Here is a 19793-nt window from a genome sequence, read left to right on the forward strand (position 1 = left end):
TTCATACTTAATCTAATATGTTTTCATAATTAATTTGCTTGCTTGTTGTGATTTCAACTTATGCACATGTTATGTTTGATGAAATGCGAGCCTATGAATCTTTGCATTTTTTACCCATCACCTATCTTTTCAATGAGACTTGTAAGCTTATACACTAACTCGAGTCTCTTTAGAACAAACATATAGTTGGATAGGAAGACTAAGTCGACTGGTAGGTGTTGTACAATCTAATCGATTGGGCTCCGGGACCCAAACCTGATTAGGGATTGTAAGCTTATACACCAACTCGATCCCATCACAACAATAAGTGCTTGAATCTAGTAGAGAACACGTTTGTATGATCAACTCCCATGAATCCCCTACGAACTAATGACACCCTAGTGCTTTTAATCAATTGTTTACATATAATTTTAATCACCTTACTTGTTTTTATTACTTTGCTTTCACATTGTTAATTAGTTTAGTTGATCTCCTATCTCAATCCAAATTGTGACACCCTAAGACACAACCATTTGCAATTGAAAATCCTACATCAATACCCGTCCCTTGGGATCCGACCTTTACTTACCTCTTTGCTAAGAGTAGTTTGTGAAGTTATAAATATTGTTTTGGTTATGTAACTTTTGACGACGAGTTTTAACCTCACACCAAACACGCCCGAGTAGTACCGTACTCGACCGAGCAGCCTGTGCGCCACTGAGTACGAGCATGTACCCAACATAGTACTTCTGTGATGGGTGTGAGTTTAGTGTATGGGGGAGGATATGTTGGTATGCGCGACTGTAATGGTAAGCTTATATGGTCGAGAGGTGAGTTTATCAAGGCAAGAAGCACCCTTTGTGAGGTATGGTGAGTTATATGATAGTGGGCTTGAGTAATGTAATGGTAAGCTTATATGGTCGAGAGGTGATGTGAGTGGTAATGTAAGTCCGATAAATGTGATAATAATAGTTTGGAATGAGGGATGTGAATTATGGTAAATTGGGATATGTGGGGATTTCTGGAGGGAGATGATTATGACTATGTTGGGTGAGGATATATATAATGGAAGGTCGCGATATAAACTTGAAAAGATTGGTGTTTAGTGAGCTTAGATCGATGGATGCCGCAATGAGAATTTGTATGTAGTGGTTGTGTTTGGGAATTTGGATTACTAGGAGGTGAGCCTAGTGTGTAATTCCTTGGGAAGTAACGGGATGAGGTGAATCTTGGCTTCCAGAGATGTTAACGGAAGATGTAATCAATTAAGGATAAAACATTGAGTGGATGGACTTATTGGTGGTGAGTATGAGTGTATAGCATGTTGAGAGAGATTATGTATGAGTGTGAACAAGACGTTGATACGAGCTACTAAGATTTGACCTTTTTAGCAATGAGAGGGTAACAGAATTACTAAAGAGCTAGGTAGTAGGAGTAAGGAGTGGAGTTGTTAAGCGATGTTGTCGAGTGTAATAGGACAAGAAGAATGGAAGTAAGTTTAGTGAATATTCACAAGAGTTATGGGACATGAAAGTAAGAAATTATGGAAAATATAGAGTACGATAATGAGGATGTGAGTTCAAAGACATATATCTATAAGATACGTGAGATGACATTATAGCCATGATCTTTTGAGAAACTAAAGGGATGAGAATTTGATAAACTGATTGTATGGTGTGAGACAATGGTAGTAAGTTAGGGGGGGGGGGGGGGGGGGGTAGGACGATTAGGGACAAAATTAGTATGGGTATTGAGGGGTAATATGGTTGATACGGGTAATGGAGGTCGCTTTATGGGATTAGTATTTATGGTTGATACGGTTAATGGAGGTTGCTTGTTGTAGTTTCAACTTATGCACATGTTATGCTTGATTGACAACCTAGCATGAATTTCTTATCCATTTAACAAGACTTGTAAGACATAAACCAACTCAAGGCTTATTTGACCATGCATATAGTTGAATAGGGAGAATTAAGTCGAATTGTAGGAGTTGTAAAGTCTTCACCGACTCGTCTCCGAGACCCAAAACTTCCTAGGAATTTTAAGATATAAACTAACTCAATTCCACTACAACAATAATTTACTTGCATCTATGACACTTGTTTATGTGATCTCACCATGATTTCCTTATGAAACCATGACACCCTAGTGCCTTAATCAATTGTTTACAAACCCTTTTTACTTGCTTTGCTTTATTTTCCTTTTATTACATTTCCTTTGTTAAGTAGTTTGGATTGCAAACCTCAAACTCAATCCAAATTGTGACACCCTAAGACATAGCTTTCTACAACAGCGGTTGATCAATACAATACCCGTCCCTTGGTATCTAACCTTTACTTACCACTCTACTAAGAGTAGTTTGTTGAGATTATAAATAGTGTTTTGATTGGTAAGCTTAGATGACGAAGTTTCAACCGAATAAAAAAATGGCAGGACGTTGCCGGGGACGGTGTTCAATTGAATTGTTTTCATTTGTTGTTTTTGGTTGTGTCTTTTTTAACCTTGGGGAAGTCAAACTCTTCAAGGTAGTTTTTAATTGTTTTCTAGTTTTTTAATTTTCGCATGTCTAGGAGATCATAAGGCGGTCTTTTGCCTATTGATCCCGAGATTGAAAGAACTTTGACAACTATTCGAAGAACCGTTAGAGGGACTTCCACAATTGTGGGTATTGGAGAACTTGTGGACATTGGTATTGTCCAATCGGATAGTGTTGAGTTTAATTACCCTTTTTCAAGATAAGGATAGGAAAACCCAATTTCAAACCAACCACAAAATCAACCTACAATGTTTAAATTTTCATCTCATTACGTACCAACCGAGGAGAACTTACCAAATGGTACCCCAACACTGCCCACTTGACCGGTACTTTCATTGCCAAATCCGCATACATACAATTAGTTGAGAGAAGTCAATTTGGAGGGATGCCTAGTGAGGATCCTCATCTACACATGGAGACTTTTGTGACTATTGTGATGCAATTTTCCAAACGGGGGTAACTCAAGACCAAATTCGATGGGTATTGTTTCCTTTTTCCTTGATCGGAGCCGCAAAGCAATGGTTAAAGAGCCTAGACAAGGCCACTCTTAGAATTTATTCATGGAAGACGTTAGCACTTGCCTTTTACAAGAAGTTCTACCCTCCGGAGAAGACCAACATGTTAAGAGCCCAAATCACCGGGTTCAAGAAAAGAGATGAAAAGTCTCTATTGTTTGAAATCTAGATCTCTATACTCAACATATTCATATATGTTATAATTTTAATTTAGTCATAAAATTAAAAGGTGATCTTATGCATGCAAACAATAATATAAATAAAGAAGAAATCATCATCTCACATTGATATTTCGGTTTATATGGGCACAAGAGAGTTCTCCTACTCTCTTGTTCTTGAGCTTTCCTTAGTGGATGAACAAGGATTCAAGAAGAGAATCCCTCCCAAAAGTATTATACCCAAGATAAGAACTTAATAAAATTAATATTATTATTACTAGAATAATACTAATTTTGTATAAAAATTGACCCAAAAATATTATTTGGTCTCTCTATTATTTCGGTCAAGAGAGAAGAAGGAGAAGGGAGTTTTTATCTTTCTAAAACTCTAATTTTAGATGATAGTGAATGAATAATACACTATAGTATATGATAGTGTATATTAGGTAAAAATAAGAAGAAAAATCAAGGTGGTTTTCTTCTCAAAAACCGGGTGGAAGAGGGGGAAAAAGGGGGAGCCAATGCATGCACAAGGTTGCCTTCACAAGAACAAGTAGGCATGCAAGGCTAGTATTAGGCAAACATGATTATGTTTACCACTAATATAACTAACCTTATATTTTCCTAATCCTCTCCAATATTTCGGTCATAATCGATAAAATGGATTCCATTTTATCTTTGTCAAATTTGTCAATTTGTCACATGTCACATAAAATTGTTATGTATTTTTAGCATATTAAAAATCAACGCATTAATAAAAATACGTCATATACAAAATCGACTTGGTAATTCATAATTACTTGTACCAAAATATTTTACCAATTATAAATCACAATATCTTGTATTTATAATTAATTTATTCATTCAAATGCAATTGTTTCCTTAAACAATAATTTCATCTAAGTAATAAAATAATTCGATTACTTAGACCGTATCTTATTTAATCAAATTACAATGAGACACGTAAATATTACTTCCAAAATCGTCCGTCAATTTTAAGTAATTTAATTGACCCGTATTGTCATACGATCAATTAAATGATCAATTAAGAGTGTTACCCTCTAGGTATGACCTAAGGGGATCAACTGGTCACCACCGTCTCACGACAGTAATGTCAAACTCTAGTCAGCCAATCATTACCGATATGTGTGGACCAGTTGACAATAAAATATTACTTCCCAATTGTATTCTTTAAAATGAGACTTAAACATGTGATCATTAGGATCAACAGTTATGATCGCATTATTGTCGGAGGGTATATATTCCAATAATCTCCCACTTGTCCTCGACAAGTGTGCGTCACCAATTCTCTTGTCCTATTACTATCTCCCACTCCATGCAAGGTGTCTTTCAGGTCGTACTTGCAAGTGATCATATTGAGAGTGGTTTCCTCGATCTGGAGAATAACTGATTGACCGGATTTATCCACCATGGATTCATTCCGAGCGTGGCCACGCATTTCCAGTTCATTACTCCTCGAGTGGCCCTGAGATATTGTTATAACCCTGACTAGGGGTGGACAATTCCTATCGCACTCATTCCCTTCGTGTAACACCCCGTATTTTATTAAGTTGGATAAAATTCTTTTAATTGCTATTTTGAATTAATTAATTAGCTAAGCATATATATATAAATCGTCAAATAATTACAATTGTAACACCCCGTATTTTATTAAGTTGGATAAAATTCTTTTAATTGCTATTTTGAATTTAATTACATCATTTGACGATTTATATATATATGCTTAGCTAATTAATTAATTTCATCATAAGTCGATACGTTAATTTTAATAATCATTAATAAGTTTATTTAAAGTTAGTTCGAGTTTATTGAAATTAGTTCGAGTTTATTTATTTAATAATTTCCGTTTCTTTACGAGTCCTTATGAAAGTTGTTTTAAGTGAACCCGAGATGGATTTTGGGAACAAAACCGTCCAATTAGCTATTTTGAGCTTATTTCACTAAAATAGCAATTTTTATTAATATCCGTTAGTTTCGTAAAAATCGCTAATAATTCCGATTCAAGCTGATATCGTATTATTTCCGTTAACTAGCTGAGTTTATTTTATTTTCACTCATTAAATTTATTTATTATTGATTCCGTTTTATTACTGAAACTTTTACTTAAATCGGTTAAATTTAACTCGAAACGATTTTAATAACGATCGAAGTTTCTTAACGACGAAGAAACGTACGTATAATAAATAGCAGGCTAAGCAGTGTCATTGTCTCATTTATAAACAACGCCCGCCTGTTTTCTTCTTCTTCCTTCTTTTTCCTTCCTTTCGTACTGTTCTTCAAAATTTGATCTGTTGATCGACGTCGGTACTTCGTTCCTTATCCGTTTTCAACTATTTTTGTTCCATAGCGCTCCTTTCGTCGTTCTCGTCAATCCGTTGTAAGTAAAATTCATTTTCGTCATTTATTTTTACAAACCCAATTTATATTTTCAGCTTTATTTATTATAAGACGGTTGTATGTATTAAAATAGACGGTCTGGTAGAATATTTGTTAGTCATAAATGATTAGTTCAATCGGAAAAAGGTAATACTGATAGGTTACTCAGTATTACTTGTTAAATATGTGTATTTTGAAAGCTGGTTAGTCTGTTTTATAGTTGAGACGGTGTATAATTATATATAGGGATCATTATGGATGTTAATTAGTCAGTTGTATAGTTGAGACGGTATATACTGATATGTGGAGATGATTGAGACGGTGTATACTGACCTCTAGGGATCATTTGGGATGCTAGCTAGTAAGTGGTATATTTGAGACGGTGTATACTGACATGTAGGGATTGTTTTGGGATGCTATTTGGGATCTTGTTTAGTTGTGGTATTGTGCAAGTAAAATAGATCATTTTTGAGTCCGCTTGCAGTACTTTGGGACATTTTGGGACTGTTTTGACTCGGTTTAGGACTGGTTTAGGATTGATTGAACTCTGTTTTGGTACCAGTTTTTGTGCAGCTTTTCGATGTTTTGGGACAAATCGAAATGGAGGCCGTGTGGGCTGTTTTGGCCTCGGTGTTGGGAGCCGTGACAGGCTGAGTTGGGCTCAGTTTTGGGACGGATAAAATGGTGCTTTATGGGACTATTTCTAGGGCGTAAAAGTTGTGACAATTTTCTGGGTATGCCTGTCAAAAGGGAGGGTCATAATGGTTTATGAACATAAGACAATAGCTAATGAATATGATTTACATGTTTTGATTTAAATTAATTTCCGTCTCATATTTTATATAACGATAATTCGTTAATATCGTCCCTTTACATAATTATTTTAGGTGACTCATATGTGGTTGAAGATGAAGAGTAATTTTGGGTTTTAGAAGCTTTCTCAAGTTTATTGCTTGTCTCTTTGCTAGCTTAAGGTAACTATTCCGAGTTACTCGACGAATTAATGTCACATTAGTAGTTAATGTGTGCCTGTTGTTTGATAAGTGTTTAGGTGAATGAATAATGTTAGGATCGTTTACAAAATGAAATTGTAATTAATAGGCTCAAATGAATTTTATGGTGATAATTGTAATGTTTTGTTGATTGTTAAAACCGAGCCTTAGTCCCTTTGATCGATGCGATGTCGATTAATTGAGTGATTGGTCACCGCAATTTGACCCGCACTGTCGCAGCAGGTGGGGTTGCGGGTAAAAATTCGGTTGAATGAATTAGATAATCGGCCTTTTTCTTGTTTTAGGCCATTTAATATATCTCTATTTCACATGCGTAGTTAATTGAATTTAAATAGCTTCTTATTTAGTTAGCTGAATTTAAATAGCTTCTTATTTTGTAAAATGGCCCTAGTTTCCCCTAAAGCCTTTTATATTGTTATAATTGCTAGGATTGGAAATTAGTATTGAATTCTTATTGAGGAACTGTTGGGATTGTATCTTTGTAAATAGACATTTATATAGCTTTCACATGATAGAATGTTAGAATTTATGTTGGTAAGTAGGACTTTTTGCCCTCTTAAGGTTAAGTGGGTGTCTTACTTGACTTATGTGGTGAGTCTTGGGTGGTGTGGGCTAAAATATTCAAGCCGGGACTACCGTGACTAGGTCCTAGGTGAGTATTTCGGCCTTCATCATAGATAGGTCTTTATAGTCTTTGACGAGTATATGTTCACCGCTTGATAGCCTTTGTGTTCCTGACTAGTGGATGTTTATCCAAGTTGGGGCATGACCTCGGTACTTATTTTGAAAGTATGGGGTCGCCTTAAGTACTAGCCGACCCTTCGGTGGTGTCCTTAGGGTACTCACTTCACTTTGTTTTAAAAAAAGTTGTGAGTCTTGGGTGCGGTGGTGTGTATCCGCATGTCTAGGTCTCTGCAGATTTTAGGCTAGGGTTGTGTTGTCTCTTGGCCATGTTTTCTTAATAGTAACCGCTGAGCCAAGATACCGGTTCGATTACCTTCCCTACCTCGTGGTATAGACTTGAGTAACAAAGTGACTATTGACGGTGCTAAGAACTTATGCCTGTCTTTGATATATTGCCCTTTCTTGTTTGATGATTCTATGAATCATAGAAGGTGAGATGCAAGCCGGCTATGGTTGATAGAGTTTGGATTCCTGGATGTTATGTGATTCACATGATAGTGTAGCTTGAGTCGGTCTAGTATTCACATGCTAGGACTATGTGGCGTTATATTGTTGTTCACATGATAAGCACGATTGCCTTAGCATCTATATGCTAAGGCAGTGTGTGATTCGTATTCATATTCTTATGTTTACATGTTATATTAATTATGACATTTCGTGGCTGGGAGAACTCGGAGTTACTCCCCACTGACTGTGGCTTTCGTATTTGTATAAAATGCGAATGACAGGTAGGTGATGCATATATGGGGTACATGGACGAGCTAGCGAGCAAAGTAACCTTGGGACCTAGACTGGTTTTATTTTATTGTGACCCTTAAACCCTTTTATGTCACATACATTTTAGGGACATATGTCTCCCTTTTCTATTTTGGGTTTGTATCTTTACTTTTTCTTATCGTTAGCTATGTATGTAAATTAGTTCGTTAGCATTGCAGGTTTTGGCACCCGCCTCTTGGGAATCTTGGAAATGTTGTGATTGGTTTAGTTAGAAAATTTTTGAAATTACAGGTTTTTGGCTAGTTAGACCAATTACAAACATATCCATGCAGTTTTATTCTAGAATTACGTGTTTACTTTTCCGCAATAAATGAGGGTGTCACACTTCGACTAGCCACAACCATCATAACCCAAAATATGCCCATTTGACCCCATTTACGAAGGTCGTAGTAACACAAATCAAAGTTAATCTGAAACTGTGCTATCTTAGGCGAATAGTCTTTAGTCAAAAGAATCGACTCATTCAAATACTATAGTAGCTCTCGCCATGACCAGGCTATATAAATTTGCCAGAACTCTATAAGCGGTCATAAGGCCCGACAAAATGTTCCTAACAGCCTGCCTATGTGATCGACTAGTCATCTCACATGACTGTATGGCACTTGAACTTGCCATCAATCGCATCACACTCTAGTCACTTCGAGACGTCACCTCATACAAGTGACTATGGGCAAATACAATGTTAATCCGCGTTCACTTTAACGGGGTTCAATTGTCTCCACAACTCGTTTGGATGTAACAATGTATAAAGAAAAGATAAAAGACAAATTCGATTATGAACATGAACAAAAACAACACTTTTATTTCATTTCAAAATCTAACATAAACTTGGTACACGTTTAAGTCCCATGGACGTAACATGTCCATCATGCTTATCCTGCGATAAAGGCTTGGTGAGCGGATCGGCTATGTTGTCATCCGTCCCAACCTTACAAATCGCAATTTCCTTTCTTTCAATGAAATCTCTAATTACATGATATTTTCTAAGTACATGTCTAGATCTATTACTAGACTTTGGCTCCTTAGCTTGGAAGATCGTCCCACTATTATCACAATAGAAAGTGATGGGATCATTGGCGGTAGGTACTACTTTTAGACCTTCCGTGAATTGCCTAATCCACACAGCTTCCTTGGCGCCTTCCGATGCCGCAATGTACTCACCTCCGTTGTTGAATCCATGATTCTGACTTCCTTGAAGCTTCTCCAGCTAACGGCACCACCATTTAGCATGAAAACGAATCCAGCTTGTGATTTCATGTCATCTCTATCTGTTTGAAAACTCGAGTCCGTGTATCCATTAACACGTAGCTCAGCGTCTCCTCCAAACACTAAGATAGAATCCTTAGTTCTTCTCAAGTACTTAAGGATGTTCTTGACGGCTATCCAGTGACTCTCCCCTGGATTTCCTTGATATCTACTCGTCATACTCAAGGCATACGAGACATCAGGACGTGTGCATATCGACTTCATGCGTTCAACATCATGGGGTTCGGAGGGATATTGAGTCTTGCTCAATATAGTCCCAGTTACCATAGGTACCAAACCCCTTTTTGATTTGTCCATGCTGAACCGTCGAAGAATCTTATCAACATAAAATTCTTGACGTAGTGCCAATATCCTTTTGGATCTATCTCTATGGATCCGGATACCTAATATGCGTTGTGCCTCTCCTAAATCCTTCATTTGGAAGTGGTTACCTAACCACTTCTTAACAGAAGACAACATTGGAATATCATTTCCAATGAGTAGTATGTCATCGACATACAAGATTAGGAACAAAACATTGCCCCCACTAAATTTCATGTATAAACATGGTTCCTCAACACTTCGAGTGAAACCATTTTCCTTTATAACATGATTGAATCGATGATTCCAACTTCAAGATGCTTGCTTAAGACCATAAATGGATCTCTTAAGCTTACACACTTTGGATTCTTAGAATCAACAAACCTTCGGGTTGTATCATGTACACCTCCTCTTCTAAATGCCCATTTAGAAAAGCGGTTTTGACATCCATTTGCCATATTTCATAATCATGAAATGCGGCAATCGCTAACAAAATCCGTATGGATCTTAGCATGGCTACGGGGGCGAAGGTTTCATCATAATGGTGACCTTGGACTTGGGTAAATCCTTTTGCCACTAGCCTAGCTTTGTAGACATCGTCATGTCCCTCTATGCCATTCTTGACTTTGAATATCCATTTGCATTGAAGAGGTCTTGCCCTTTTAGGCAAATCTACCAAGTCCGAAACTTGGTTTTCATGCATAGAATCCATTTCGGACTTCATGGCTTCAAGCCATAAGGAGGAATTTGGACTAGAGATTGCGGTCTTGTAGGTGGCGGGCTCGTCACTTTCTATAAGCAACACATCGAGTGTTCCATCTTCTTTGATAAGTCCCACATATCGATCGGGATGGCAAATAATACGACTTGTTCTTCTAAGTGGAGGAGAGACAACCGTGTTAGACGACGAAAGAACATCTTCTTGCGTTTCTATTTCGGTTTGTGGCTCTTGAACTTCATCAAGTTCAAAATTTCTCCCACTCTGTCTCTTAGAAATAAATTCTCTTTCTAAGAAGACAGCCTCACAAGACACAAACACTTTGTTATCTTGAGGTTTGTAGAAGTAGTATCCTCGAGAGGTCAAGGGGTAACCTACAAAGATGCATTTTTCGGATCTTGGGGCAAGTTTGTTGTCGGTCTTAGCCTTGACGTAAGCATCACATCCCAAAATCTTCATATAGGATATATTGGGAACCCTTCCCGTCCACATCTCACATGGAGTCTTATCGGTGGACTTTGTGGGACTATTGTTCAAAGATCTAATTGCGGTTTGAATCACAAATCCCCAAAACGAGTTTGGTAACTTGGTTTGACTCATCATGGATCGAACCATATCAAGTAGGGTTCGATTTCTCCTTTCGGCAACACCATTGAGTTGTGGTGTTCCGGGTGGAGAAAGTTGTGATATAATACCACAACCTTTCAAGTGTGAATTGAATTCAAGGCTAAGATATTCTCCACCACGGTCGGATCGTAGTGCTTTTATCTTTTTGTTCAATTGGTTCTCTACTTCATTTTGAAATTCCTTGAATTTCTCAAAAGCTTCACTCTTATGTTTCATTAAATAGACATGCCCATGTCTACTTAAGTCGTCGGTGAAGGTTACGAAGTAGTCATAATTTCCTCGAGCGGTGATACTCATTGGTCCACATACATCGGTGTGTACGAGTCCTAATAGTTCACTAGCTTGTGTCCCTTTACCACTAAAAGGATTACGAGTCATTTTGCCAAGAAGGCAATATTCGCATGTTCCATATGACTGATAATCAAATGGTGTATTCACATTACTTCAAATTAATCTTTTGATGCGATTCTCGTTTATGTGACCTAATCGACAATGCCAAATGAACGCTTCACTTTGGTCACTTGATTTGAGTTTCTTTGATTGAATGTTATAGATATCATTAGTCGGATTTGAGGTCTCTAAAATGTAAATGCCATTGATGGAAGAAGCTTGGCCTATAACAAAATCATTCCTTGAAATAGTACAACGATTGTTCTTAATGACAAAATGAAATCCATCCATGTCTAGCATAGCGATAGAAATAATGTTTTTAGAGAGTGTAGGCACATAAAAACAATTATGTAAATACAACTCAAATCCATTAGGCAAAGCTAATACATAAGTTCCCTTGGATTCGGCCGCTACTCGAGCTCCATTCCCAAGGCGTAGATCCACATCTCCTTTGCTAAGCCTCTTCACGTCTCTTAAACCCTGTAAATGATTACAAAGGTGAGAACCACAACCGGTATCCAGTACCCATGTCGTAGTGGAAGTATAATTTATATCAATAACATAAATTTCCTTAGGAATTTTACCTTTTGGAATGATGATTTCTTCCCTTATATTTCGCAAATATACGGGACAATTCCTAAGCCAATGTCCCATGCCATAGCAATAATGGCACTCATCATTAACTTGCTTGAAGTTTTTGTCTTTCTTTCCCTTCTTCTTGAACTTTTTGCCCTTTGAAGCAAGAACTTGATTGCTTGAGCTCCCACTAGTTTTGGCATCTTTATCTTCCAGAGACAAAGACCCTATAGATTGTATGAGGTAGTCTTCCTGAGACGGGCTCACACGAAATCTAGTAGTAGTAGGTGGTCTAGTAGAAGTGATGAAGTTAAGGTTTTCATCCGAACCTATCCCAAAATGAAGTTCTCTAGTAGTGTCGAAATCATTGTTGGAGCAAACGTCGTCAAAAACATTGTGGCATGACTCAATAGTTATTGGTGCGGTAGCGTTTGATGGATTCATTGTAATGAACTACAAATATGGAGGAAAGGAAATATTAACATTTGGCTTTTTGAATCATACTCGTAAAATAAGTTTAAACAAGTTTTATTGCATTCATCTAGTGACCTCTACCCAACTTAGATAAATGATTCCAAGACCCAAATTCATATCGACTTAGGCACGGTAGGGCCGATTCATCCCTTATCAATACAACTCGGTGGACTAACGCTTAATCGATTCTACTTTTAGAACTCTTGGTCGATAAAATTACTCTAATGTTTATCTATAGCCCGGAACACATGCGACTACGGTCACGAATACTTCCGTTGAGCTCAATCCAAATTTCGAATAAATGTGTCCATGATCCAAATCCACATCAACTTGGGCACGGTAGGGCCGATTCATCCCTTATCAACATGAATTCGGTGGATAGACATTTATCACCCACTTGCCCTACGTAACAAGTTTTGTACCCCGGTAGGGCCGAGTGCACTCCCTCGCGAAATAGGTTTTCATGGTTTCTACTATTTGGTAAGGCTATGTCTCAATTGATTATTTTAGCGAGAGGTCATGTCAATTTATTATCTATCACGTTTTAAGTGAACTAAAGCGGTGAACTACGATAGTTCTAATTGACACGGTCGATAAAATCGATTAAAAGATGATGCATGTTTTAGTTATAGCGATTTAGCTATGCATGCGACATATAAATAAAATGCAAAGCATAAAATTAAATCCTAGTATGGCCTTCCTAAACTAGAAAATCTAATTAACTATTACATATTCGGAAACCAACTCCATTGGTCCCTTGAACTTCGGGTATGACACGCATCTCGAGGTAACACCGTATTTATGTATCGCCTTCTTGAGTGACACCGTCTTCAAGTAACTCCGGAATAAATAAATTACATAACAAATTACATAATTTCCTATTATACAATTGTAATTAAAATAAAATAAAATAAATCTATTAAATTACAAAACGGTGATACGAGATCACAATAAATTACAACCGAATCGATATTCCCATACATTTCGGGTAATACCAATTAAAAAAAACTAAGGCCATACTAAGTAAAAATTACATAATTCAAAAATTACATAAAGTAAAAATTATGACAATCATAAATAAAATGCAGCATTATAAAATGTATGAACATGCCCAATTTTATGCTAAATCGCCTTTAAGGAGCCAATATCGTATATTACACGGTTTTTACGGATTTGCGTGATTCAACGTTTTATAATCACAAAAATTACATAAATTCATATTTATGCACCAATTAATTACCCTAACCTCTTAGGACTCAAAATTAGTCTTCAATAATTATTTGACTATAATTAACTCATATTTCTTAACCTTGTTCATTAATGGACTTAATATTACAATAAAATGCTATAAACTTCAAATAAATCACAAAAATCCAAATAAATTCAAAATTTGAAATTTAAACTTATGAACATTCTGGAAAAAATACCATGACACTCATAATTTTTAAAAACTTAGGTTAAAATTTCGTAAAATTATCGGAAAAACTATGTTGCGGTTTATCGGATTTAACAATAAAATCATAAAAACATAAGAAAAATTATATTCATCAAGTTTTCAATTTTAGATCTGAAAAAGATAATAAAATGCAACATGTAACGTTTTTCCTTAGTCATGGAGTATGTTATAGCAATTATTTACTAATTAAGTCACTATTTATGCTATTTTTCATCAAAAATCCATAAATCATGCATAAAGACTTCAATATAGCCTATTATTTTACACACATCTTGTAAAATTGCATGTGACAATATACTAAATTTCTATGACCAGATTCGAAATTTATCTCATATTAACCTATTTTTCATTTAAATTCGATTTTTATCATGAAAAATCCAAATTTAGAGCATAAGGACTCCAAAAATTATGAAACTTCACAGGTCATCTCAAAATAATATATGTGATAACATATCAAAAAATCACTTGAAAATTCGAAGTTTAGCTAATTTTAGTCCGAAAATGATATTTTAATCATAAAATCATATTTTTAATGCCATTGTTATATAAGATGAACAATAAAAATCCATAAATTAACCAAAATATCCTAAAAATATTTTAGGACCAGATACTTTAACATGCATAAATTATTTCGTGATATATCATAATAACACAAATTTACAAGTTTTATATGTTAATCGTATAACTCGCAAAAACTATAACCGATTTGCATGCAAACAACCAAGGCTCATGATACCGCTTGTTTTAAATCTAGATCTCTATACTCAACATATTCATATATGTTATAGTTTTAATTTAGTCATAAAATTAAAAGGTGACCTTATGCATGCAAACAATAATATAAATAAAGAAGAAATCATCATCTCACATTGATATTTCGGTTTATATGGGCACAAGAGAGTTCTCCTACTCTCTTGTTTTTGAGCTTTCCTTAGTGGATGAACAAGGATTCAAGAAGAGAATCCCTCCAAAAGTATTATACCCAAGATAACAACTTAATAAAATTAATATTATTATTACTAGAGTAATACTAATTTTGTATAAAAATTAACCCAAAAATATTATTTGGTCCCTCTATTATTTCGGTCAAGAGAGAAGGAGGAGAAGGAAGTTTTTATCTTTCTAAAACTCTAATTTTAGATGATAGTGAATGAATAATACACTATAGTATATGATAGTGTATATTAGGTAAAAATAAGAAGAAAAATCAAGGTGGTTTTCTTCTCAAAAACCGGGTGGAAGAGGGGGAAAAAGAGGGAGCCAATGCAAGCACAAGGTTGCCTTCACAAGAAAAAGTAGGCATGCAAGGCTAGTATTAGGCAAACATGATTATGTTTACCACTAATATAATTAACCTTATATTTTCCTAATCCTCTCCAATATTTCGGTCATAATAGATAAAATGGATTCCATTTTATCTTTGTCAAATTTGTCAATTTGTCACATGTCACATAAAATTGTTATGTATTTTTAACATATTAAAAATCAACGCATTAATAAAAATACGTCATATACAAAATCGACTTGGTAATTCATAATTACTTGTACCAAAATATTTTACCAATTATAAATCACAATATCTTGTATTTATAATTAATTTATTCATTCAAATGCAATGGTTTCCTTAAACAATAATTTCATCTAAGTAATAAAACAATTCGATTACTTAGACCGTATCTTATTTAATCAAATTACAATGAGACACATAAATATTACTTCCAAAATCGTCCGTCAATTTTAAGTAATTTAATTGACCCGTATCGTCATACGATCAATTAAATGATCAATTAAGAATGTTACCCTTTAGGTATGACCTAAGGGTATCAACTGGTCACCACCGTCTCACGACAGTAATGTCAAACACTAGTAAGCCAATCATTACCGATATGTGTGGACCAGTTGACAGTAAAATATTACTTCCCAATTGTATTCTTTAAAATGAGACTTAAACATGTGATCATTATGATCAACAGTTGTGATCGCATTATTGTCGTAGGACATATATTGCAACATCTATATGAGGCTTGGGAAAGATTCAAAGATACATGTCGCTCTTGGCCTCATCATGGACTAAGCGAATGGTTTCTTGTTCAACAATTTTGGAATGGGTTGTATGAAGATTCAAGGAATGTGCTCAACATGGGTTCTAATGGAAGATTCACCGAGGTAGATGACAACCAAACATGGGAAAAGATAGAGGAGATGGCGGTTCACAACTCTCAATATAGTAAGCCAAGAAAAGCTACTAGGGGAGGAAGACATGAAGTTGACTCGTCACACAATTGAGTGCCGATTTGGGTGCCCAACTAAGCTCTCATGTTGACACAATGAACTTGAAATTTGAGAAAGCCATAGCCAAGATGAATGAAGCCTCTCAATCATCCAAGCAACATCAACATGTCAATGCCATGGTGGCAACATCTTCTATTCCAAATAGAGTGTGTGAGAATTGTGGAACTTTGGGACATGATCAACAAGAGTGTAGGGGCACAAGTGAGCAAGTGAATGCTTTCCAAGCATACAATAATGGCAGCCCTTACTCCAAGTACTACAATGAAAACACCCAATTTCACCCAAACTTCTCATACAAAAGCCAAAATGTTCAAAATCCTCAACCAACATACACCCCACCTCCAATGAGGAATCCTACCCAAAGACCATGCTTCAACCAAAACCAACCCTCTAACAATCAAACCAATGACCAAGCTTTTGATGTTAAAAAAGCGGTCCTCCAAATGCAAAAGAGCCAACAATATTTCTTTGCTCAAATGCAAAGAGATAGCCAAGCCAAAGACACTACCATCAATAATATCCTTGCTCATACCAAGATGTTGGAAACACAATTGTCCCAATTGGCCTCTTCAAGTTCCCAAAGACAAAAAGGACAATTACCTCCTCAAGGTAATCCTACTACGAGACATGAGACCATCATTGCCATTCACTTAAGGAGTGGTACAATATATGAGGGGCCAAAGGTGCCAATTGAAGAGGATGTTATTGAGAAAAGTGTCAAGCAAAGAGATGTGATGGAACCATTGAGGAGAAATCCTAAGGTAGTGGAACCAACTACCAATGACTCATTTTAGAAGAGAAATGAAGAGAAGGCCAAAGCGGTTGAAAATGAACCTATTTTGATTAGACTTCCATTTCCAAGTCCCTAAGCCAAGCCCAAGCTTGATGAGTAACTTGGAAAGTTCATGGAGATTGTGAAGAACCTAGAGGTTTCTATCCTATTCACGGAATTGATCAACTATGTTCCTGAAGGAAATGTAGATTCATATACATACTAACATACTCATATATGTTAAAATTAATTTGTCATAAAATTAAAGATGGATTTTATGCATGCAAACATTAATTAACGAGATGGAAAAATCTATATCTCACCATGTGATTTTCGGATTTATGGGCACAAGTGAGTTCACCTACTCACTTGTTCTTGAGCTCTCCAAATGGAATAACAAGGACTCAAAGGTAGAATCCCCCCCAAAAGCATATACCCAAGGAATACATCTTAATAAACCAATACTATTTAGATCTAGTAATAATATTGGTTTTACCATAAAAATGACACTAAATAAATTGCATTTTGGCTCTTGAAAATTTCGGTCAAGAGGTGATGTTTTTGTGAGATTTTATTTCTCTAGAATTATCATAAATTGTAGAGAGTTCTTTTTGGAGGATTTTCTTACACTAGAAAAAGATGGGAAGAATGAATCAATGAATAAAGAGAAGAGCTCTCCTCTCTTTCTTGTGGGAGGCCGAAAAAGAGAGCATTGGGTAGTATGCCCAATGCCTCTTGTTTTTGCTCTTCTCCAAAGCTTAGGCTTGCAAGGCTAGTACTTAGATATCATGATTGTGTTTTCCACTCAAGATAAAAACACAATATATATCTTACACTACCTCCTCATTTTCGGTTTTTAAGCATAAAATGGAGAACCCATTTTATTTTGTAATTTGTCAAATTTGTCACATGTAACATATTACATGACATGTCACAATGTAATGTATTTTTAACATATTAAAAATCAACATACTCATAAAATATGTCATTTACAAAATCGACTAGTAATTCGTAATTACTTGTACCAAAAATGTTTCCAAATTATAAACTACAACATTCCGTATTTATAATAATTTATTCATTACGTTTCAATTGTTTCTTTAAACAATAATTTCATCCAAGTAATAAAATAGTTCGATTACTTAGACCGTGTCTTATTTAATCATATTTACAATAAGATACGTAAATTATACTCACAAAATCATCCGTCAATTTTAAGCAATTTAATTAACTCGATCGGTATACGATTAATTAAATAATCAATTAAGAGTATTTCCCTATAGGTATGACCTAAGGGATCAACTGATCACCACCGTCCGCACGACAAGTAATGTCAAACTCTAGTCACCAATCATTACCGATATGTATGGACCAGTTGACTTGTAAAATATTACATCCCACATGTATTCTTAAAATGAGATTTAATAATGATATTTAAATCATGTGATCGCACTATTGTTGAGGACACATTTCCCAACAATCTCCCACTTGTCCTCGACAAGTGTGCGTCACCAATTCTCTTGTCCTATTACTATCTCCCACTCAATGCAAGGTGTCTTTCGGTCGTACTTGCAAGTGATCATATCGAGAGTGGTTTCCTCGATCCGGAGAATAAGCGATTGACCGGATTTATCTATCATAGATACATTCCGAGCGTGGCCACGCATTTCCGTGTCATTACTCCTCGAGTGGCCCCGAGATATTGTTGTAACCCCGACAAGGGGGTGGACAATTCCTATCGCACTTATTCCCTTCGACTAGCCCATGACCATCATAACCCAAAATATGCCCATTTGACCCCATTTACGAAGGTCGTAGTAACACAAATCAAAGTTAATCAAACTGTGCCATCTTAGGTGAATAGTCTTTAGTCAAAAGAATCGACTCATTTGAATACTATAGCAGCTCTCGCCACGACCAGGCTATATAAATTTGCCAGAACTCTATAAGCGGTCATAAGGCCCGACAAAACGTTCCTAACAGTCTGCCTATGTGATCGACTAGTCATCTCACATGACTCTATGGCACTTGAACTTGCCATCAATCGCATCACACTCTAGTCACTTCGAGACGTCACCTCATACAAGTAACTATGGGCAAATACAATGTTAATCCGTGTTCACTTTAACGGGGTTCAATTGTCTCCACAACCCGTTTGGATGTAACAAAGTATAATAAAAGAGTTTTAAAATAAAACTCGAACGACAAATGTGATTATCACATATGAATAGTCAATGCCTGATTACTATTTCATATTCTATAATCTAATTTGATCTTGTACGTAGTTGTTCATTTCAATTCAATTGAAATGACATGACTCATCATGTTTAGCCTTTGAGAAGGCTTTGGTTAGTAGGTTTTATCAACTTCTTGTACCTTACTCAACCTTACTACATACTCGTTTTCCTTTGTAATGTATACATTTGCATTACAAAACTTTCTGAGTACGTGTCGAGATACAATCAAGACATAGGCCCTCTAGCCTAAGAATAGCTCCCACTGTTTTCACAGTGTGCAGGACTAATCTTTCTTGCACATCTCATGATCGCAAGTGTACTCAATTTCCGTTATAAATATCTCTCATTGTTCTTTATTGCCTAGAACGATTCTAGAAAATCTACTTCTTAATTAACATTGCCACAATGGTATCTTAACCATCCTAATGTGTTTTGATTATGGTTTTGTCGGAAACCATGCGCAATCTCAATTGTCAATTGCCACTTGTGTAACACCCTTACACAATATTGCATCATAAACACTTTGCTTTACTTCCTTAATGCTTCTGCAAGCACTTAAGGGTAATCTTTATAGCTTATTTGTTAAAGATTACTTAAATTCGATTTTGAAAATAATTCATCATACT

General features: G+C 35.8%; 1 long non-coding RNA gene across 1 annotated transcript; it reads left to right on the forward strand.

Annotated features, from left to right (window-relative positions):
• Window positions 1-6466: 6466 nt before the first annotated feature.
• On the forward strand, window positions 6467-8216 carry LOC141615095 (uncharacterized). The gene is made up of 2 exons (XR_012529616.1): window positions 6467-6559; window positions 8011-8216. It is a non-coding gene; the product is annotated as an uncharacterized LOC141615095 (long non-coding RNA).
• Window positions 8217-19793: the final 11577 nt, after the last annotated feature.

This window comes from Silene latifolia, chromosome 11 (genome assembly GCF_048544455.1).
Source record: "Silene latifolia isolate original U9 population chromosome 11, ASM4854445v1, whole genome shotgun sequence".
Lineage (NCBI taxonomy): Eukaryota > Viridiplantae > Streptophyta > Magnoliopsida > Caryophyllales > Caryophyllaceae > Silene > Silene latifolia.